This window comes from Lolium rigidum, chromosome 1 (assembly GCF_022539505.1).
Source record: "Lolium rigidum isolate FL_2022 chromosome 1, APGP_CSIRO_Lrig_0.1, whole genome shotgun sequence".
NCBI lineage: Eukaryota > Viridiplantae > Streptophyta > Magnoliopsida > Poales > Poaceae > Lolium > Lolium rigidum.
Window position 1 is genome coordinate 86,441,285 of NC_061508.1, and position 6,000 is coordinate 86,447,284.

A 6,000-nucleotide genomic window follows, 5' to 3' on the forward strand; every position below is an offset into this window, starting at 1 on the left:
AAGACGAAGGCGGCGGCGCAATGAACTGGAAACAGGTAGTCGCATGTGCGTCTAATCTTGACTAGGGTTGGAGTCCGCGCTTATATAGTGCGGTTCGGGAAGGTCGTGGGGCGCAGCCCACGTCCGAGTCGGCACAGCCACGATCCAGAAAAGCCGGAAGGCAAAACGGCTGAGTAACGCGTCCGTTAATGACTCGAAATTGATTACACAATTAATTTCGGCTCGGCGAGATTCCCGCAACCCACGGCGCGGCGCGGCGCGGCGCGGCGAGGTGAGGCGTGGTGAGGCGGGCGGCGGAGGAGGAGGAGTGCGCGAGGGCTCTCTCTCTTCTCACTCACTTACTAGGACTAGAACAACCCACCTTATATACCACTCCAACTCTCTCCCAACTAGCAATGTGAGACTAAACTTTAGCTCCCACTAGTGCTGCCACTGATTATTGGAATGGGCCATGTGAGTTTCAGAATTTGATAATGGGCCATGGACCGAAGGCCAAATGCCCCAAATTCCAGCACTAGAACCAATGTGGGAGCGAACACTTGAGGGTTTGAAAATTGGGGGTATCGATTATATTGGAATTTGAACTGTCCACCACTTTACAACAAAATAAAAGGAACCCTACCCTGCAATCAAAGAAAACTGCATTAAACAGCTCAGCCGAGCAATCCGTCTCCACGGGCAACCCATTTTCGTGCCACGAGGTTTTTCATGTTTCATGGACATGGTAGTATACTTGGCTTTTACGTAGGACTACCGCTCAGAGAAGGAGGAGCGTGAGACCGCCTTTGACAAGATGGAGAAAGATGACAAGTGGTGGAACAACAAAGCCTACTAGGAAGTGCATCATGAGAAGGATCTTCTGTCACATAGACTGGTTTGCACGTACGGGGAATCGGCCTGCGCTGATGGGGTGACATGGGGACGCTGCCCTTCCGTGGTAAGTTTTGGTGCCTATCAGCCGGTGAGGATGACATGGAGGTCTCGGACAAGTCTCCTACGATACAGTCCTCGCCGGACTCCGGTGGCCATCGCCGGAGGTCTCGTGCTACTGTGAGGTATGTTAAACATCTGGAAAACCATTTGCAGAGAGATGCTGCCTTTCTCTTGTCTGCCTCTCTCGATCCATTCGGATCTTCACCATAAAACTTACGGCATTTGCCGATGATCTCTTCTCCGCCGTCGGAGAAGGTTTTGAAATTCCCCGTACTTAACCAACGGTGTTTTTTCTTCAAAATTTTCATGCCAAAGATTGGATCCGAGTTACGAGAAAGAAAATTTTACAGAAAGCCAGGAGAATGCATAACACGTCCATGGCCGGCCTAGTGCGCCGGCCGTTGGCTGTTGACCGGTGTTCACTGATGAGCGGTGTATCCGGATAGGATTTTTTTAAAAAAAATGGGCCATCCACGCATAAGGTCAATGGATGTGCAAATGTTCACATGGGCCAAAAGGGATGGGTTTACTCGCCAAGATCTTGTGAAAATAAAAAGAAGATACGTCTAATATCGAAATCTCTAGAAAAAGGCCAATCTTCGCGAAGGTCTAAAAGTCTATCCGCATGCGATCCGTTGCACGTTGTGGTGTCAGAAGTTTGGTGGAAAGTTGTAACACCCCTCTTTTAGCTAAACCTAAATAGGAGTTGTAATGTGCATCATGAGCATTATTTTGTTGAACTCTTAAGAACATACATTGAGGAAAATTTAAACTCACTAAAATTGGTTATTTTCTTCCCTATTTTAAATGTCCTCAAAAAGTTTTTAATATAGTTTGTCAAATCGAATAGGCAATTTAGTACCTAGATCTAAATATCTTACAGTCTTTGGATCGATAGCGTTTTGCTACATTGCCGACCATGTAAAATATCTACGGGATGAGAACTACACTTGACCTGAAGAGAGACGTGGCCAACTAGTTCTTTTGTACCTCACATAGCCGTCCTACCCTGATTTTTAGTGAATGCAAGAAATAGCGCGCTATTCTAACGCTAATAGCACGCTATAGCATATCTGGAGAGCCGACGCTACGCTATTTCGGCGCTATAGCGCGCTATTCGCGTTAATAGCACGCTATAACATGCTAATAGCGTATTTTTAGACCCATGCTATTTTGTTATAGCGCGCTATTTTTTTCCTTGATTCAAATGCATGTGTTTTATCTAAATAATTTTAGTGGTCGTGCATCGAAAAGTGACTTTGTATGAAAAAAGTTGTGTTTGTTTTAGTAAACACTGCGCAAAATCGACTTCAAACCGAGTACCTGAACTAGGTAAAAATATAGACTCATTTTTTAGGTTTAATGTGAATAAGATTTCTTGACTTGCAGAGATTATTCATGAATCTTACTATATACAAGATAACATTGAGCTATTTGTTATTCATACACAGATAATTATCGGTTTTAAAGATTTCTTGATATTTAAAAGGTACAATATGTTTCCACTGGCGACATTATCATCTCATTGAATCGGTTTTTTTTTTTTTTTCCGGCAGAGACGTTAAGAATTGAAATATATGTTTTGGTCATAAAGATCATCAAGATCGAGTTGTGCATTAAATGAGGGATGTTCATAAGTCTTGATCACTCCCAAAATGGCTTGATCCCCTGAAATTGCATCGTTGAAGAATTCTCTAATTTGATGAATATGCTAATCCACATGGTTGGTTTACAGCAAACAATAATAACTTCTGTTCTAACTGGCTAACATTGAATGCAATTACCTTAAAAAGCTAAAGTTACTTAACAAAAAATCATACAAAATTCATTAAGCACACAATACATGATAAGCGTTGTCTATTGAAATGGGGATTATGAGATATACCAGATTGCTTGGTATTTGTAAAATGCCCAACATGTAAATTGTTGAAAAATAGAAACGAACGGGTCTTTTATGCCTTAAGTTATCTTAGACGCTTATGTCATCAAAACTCCCACACATTTCATTATAGGAAGTTAAAAACTCCATAATGTCACCTTGGTTTATGCACATTGCAATTATGACACGAAGTGCAGAGTATGGAATCTATAGAAGGAGCTTCATGTAGCCTCTGAAGGCATAAAAGAATTTGTATAGAAGTAACTTAGAACAACTCAGTCATCTTGCTGTCACAAACTCATAATGCTTAGCATCAAACTGGGAACCCCCTTGTGCAATTCCACTCATGGTTGTACTAAATAAAAATAGGAGCATGTTAACAGATTTCTTTTAAAGGATGATGAAAACTATAACCAATATCATTTAGCAAAACTAATCAGCAATAAAAAAAAATCCTATAAAGATGGTAATACTATAAGTGAACTATGCACACCTTTCTAATCGTGGCTAGTCCCTCTTGGAACCCACTTGACCAAGCCAAAATGTAAAAAATGTTGATCAACGGGAGAATGATCACTCCCTTGGCTATACGTTGTTAGGTAGGATGAGACTCTTCCTGCGGATGAACGCTAGGATGATAACCCGGTTTAAAGTCCGCCTCTTCCTGTGAAATTACCGCGAGATGGGGATTCGAACCCGAGTGGGCTGACTGCGCACTCGCTAGCCTTGCCACTGAGCTAGAACTTTGTTCTCAACCAAGCCAAAATGTAAGATAATTATATTAAGAGTTAAAACTTAAAAGCCATTGTGAGAAAAATACTTGCCTCCATCACTCTACGAATCAACACTGATTTGTATCATACACAACCATTTGTTCAAATTCACAATAATGAATGCCACGACAACCTAGCATATCAACACCGTCTCCCGATTTTCTGTCCAATAACATCTACACAAACTGAATCCATATATCTACAGGAGCAATTGGTTCGAGGTAGTGTTGCGAGTAACATTGGTTGAATTCAATGCTGCCAATCTGAGTAACTGGGGAGACGATCGATAAACAAATACCAAGCGAGAGGATGGTGGCATAGATGTTGCCCGTATCAAGAGGCCAGAAGTGACGAGCAATCATCGAGAACGATAGAAGAACCAGGGTACACATTAACTGTATATAAGAGAAACATATGTGGTTGAATCAACCCGCTTCACATTTAGCTAAAGATTGATTGTCATTTGTCAATTACAAAAAATACTATAAGGGATTAATGCACAAATAAGAAAGGGGGGGTGATTAACAAACCAGATTGAATACTTGAAACTTGGGCCTGAAGATCCAATCAATGGAACGATCGTCATAGAAAGAGGGTGAGAGGAGTGAATTTCCAAATACATGCCAGATCGGCACCAACCCCACGGGACCGGTTACGTAGGAAAAAAAAACATGGACATCAGAGAAACCATAGGGAACATAGGGAGAGACTGAACCTCAAAATTGAATTGGCAGCCTAGCCATCGCCTCTGAGTGAGAGCTAGCAGCTTGGGCGTACCATCTGTCAAGAACCTGTTGGACTTGGACAGTTTCAGTTTCGTCAGTTAACGGACGGCCACGATGAAGCGTACCCTTTCGATGCAATCCAAAGGCTGTAATTTGAATTTCCCTTTTTGAAACCTGTGCAAGTTTGTAATTCAAACCTGGAACTATCGCGGCTCCCCGGGGACTCTATATAACCTGGGAGAGAGGGTGGATGGGCGGCGCGATAATCAGAACCCTAATTATGTTTTTACAGTTATCTCTGTTCTTTATTTCCCGTTATTTCCTTACAGCAAATTACCAGTTCTTCCTTTATTTCCCCGCAATTCTTGCTTAGTTGTCTAGATCGGGATCCAAGCCATGTCGGGACCCTGACAATTGGTATCAGAAGCGTTTTCCCCCGACCGCTAACCCACTTCCACCCACTCAGCCGCTCAGATCCGGCGCAGACATCACTTAGATCTGCCAAGGAGGTGGGAATTTTTTTCGCCCCGCGGAAGAGATCCTCTAGCTCATGACGCACCGAAGAACAAGATCTCAAGAGAGGATGGTGGCGGCGGCCGAAGAAGCTGAGTTGTTAGCCGCAGCCCAACGCCAAGCTGAGGAAGAAGAAGAGATCCAGGGCCGTCTGCCTCGGGAGGTTCTTAATCTGACCAGGCGTTTCGACCAACAGCAGCTGTCCATCGACACGCTGCAAGGTAATCTCTCCAAGCTTTCTGATATGGTTGCTCAGATTGCGATTGCGGTGAAGGTTTCCCCTCCTCCACCCAGCTCCACACCCGTAGATCCACAGCAGCCACAGTTCACCACACCTCCACGTCCACCTCCTCCACAGAATCTGAGCCCAATTATGGAGGGATCTACACCCAATTCTTCCGGGCATCCACCATCCATGCCCAAAAACCACCAACACCAAGCAAATCCTACACCTTTTCCTCAACCAGACTTGCAAAAGGGAGAAACTTCATCCTCCACACCAAGCCAGATTCACCAAACCACCTCCCCACACTCCCACCCACACTTATACAACCAGCAGAATTAGACTGGAAATAGTCACCAGCCATACACAGCATACACCCCACCACAACCCCCAACCAACAACTACTACCCTCCCCCACAACAACAGCATCCCTATCTACCAATTCACCAAGGATATTACCATTACCCTCCACCACCAGCTCCATACATACCACCTCACAACTACTACACTGCACCTCCTACCCCTTACCCCTACCCACCACACCCACCACCCACAAACACTACACCCACCTATCAACCACAGAACAACACACAACAACACTTACCTCACACCATCAATAACACCAACCAGGAACCTTATATTAGGACTCCGAGTGTGGAAATTCCCTTATTTTTTGGTGATAATGCTAAGAATTGGATTGATGAGTGTGAAGGAATTTTTACCCCGGCCGGTATCAGCAATGAAAGCAAGGTAAAATGGGCTCATGCACACATCAGAGGCAAAGCAAAGATTTGGCTGACTGGTAGCAATATCAACATCTATTTGCTCAACTGGCACCAGTTCTGTGATCTATTGTGTGACAGATTTCCTGCGGCTGGTGAGCATGAATCTATGGAACAATTTCAACACCTGAAGCAAACCACCTCAGTCAATCTGTATATTGACAGTTTTGAG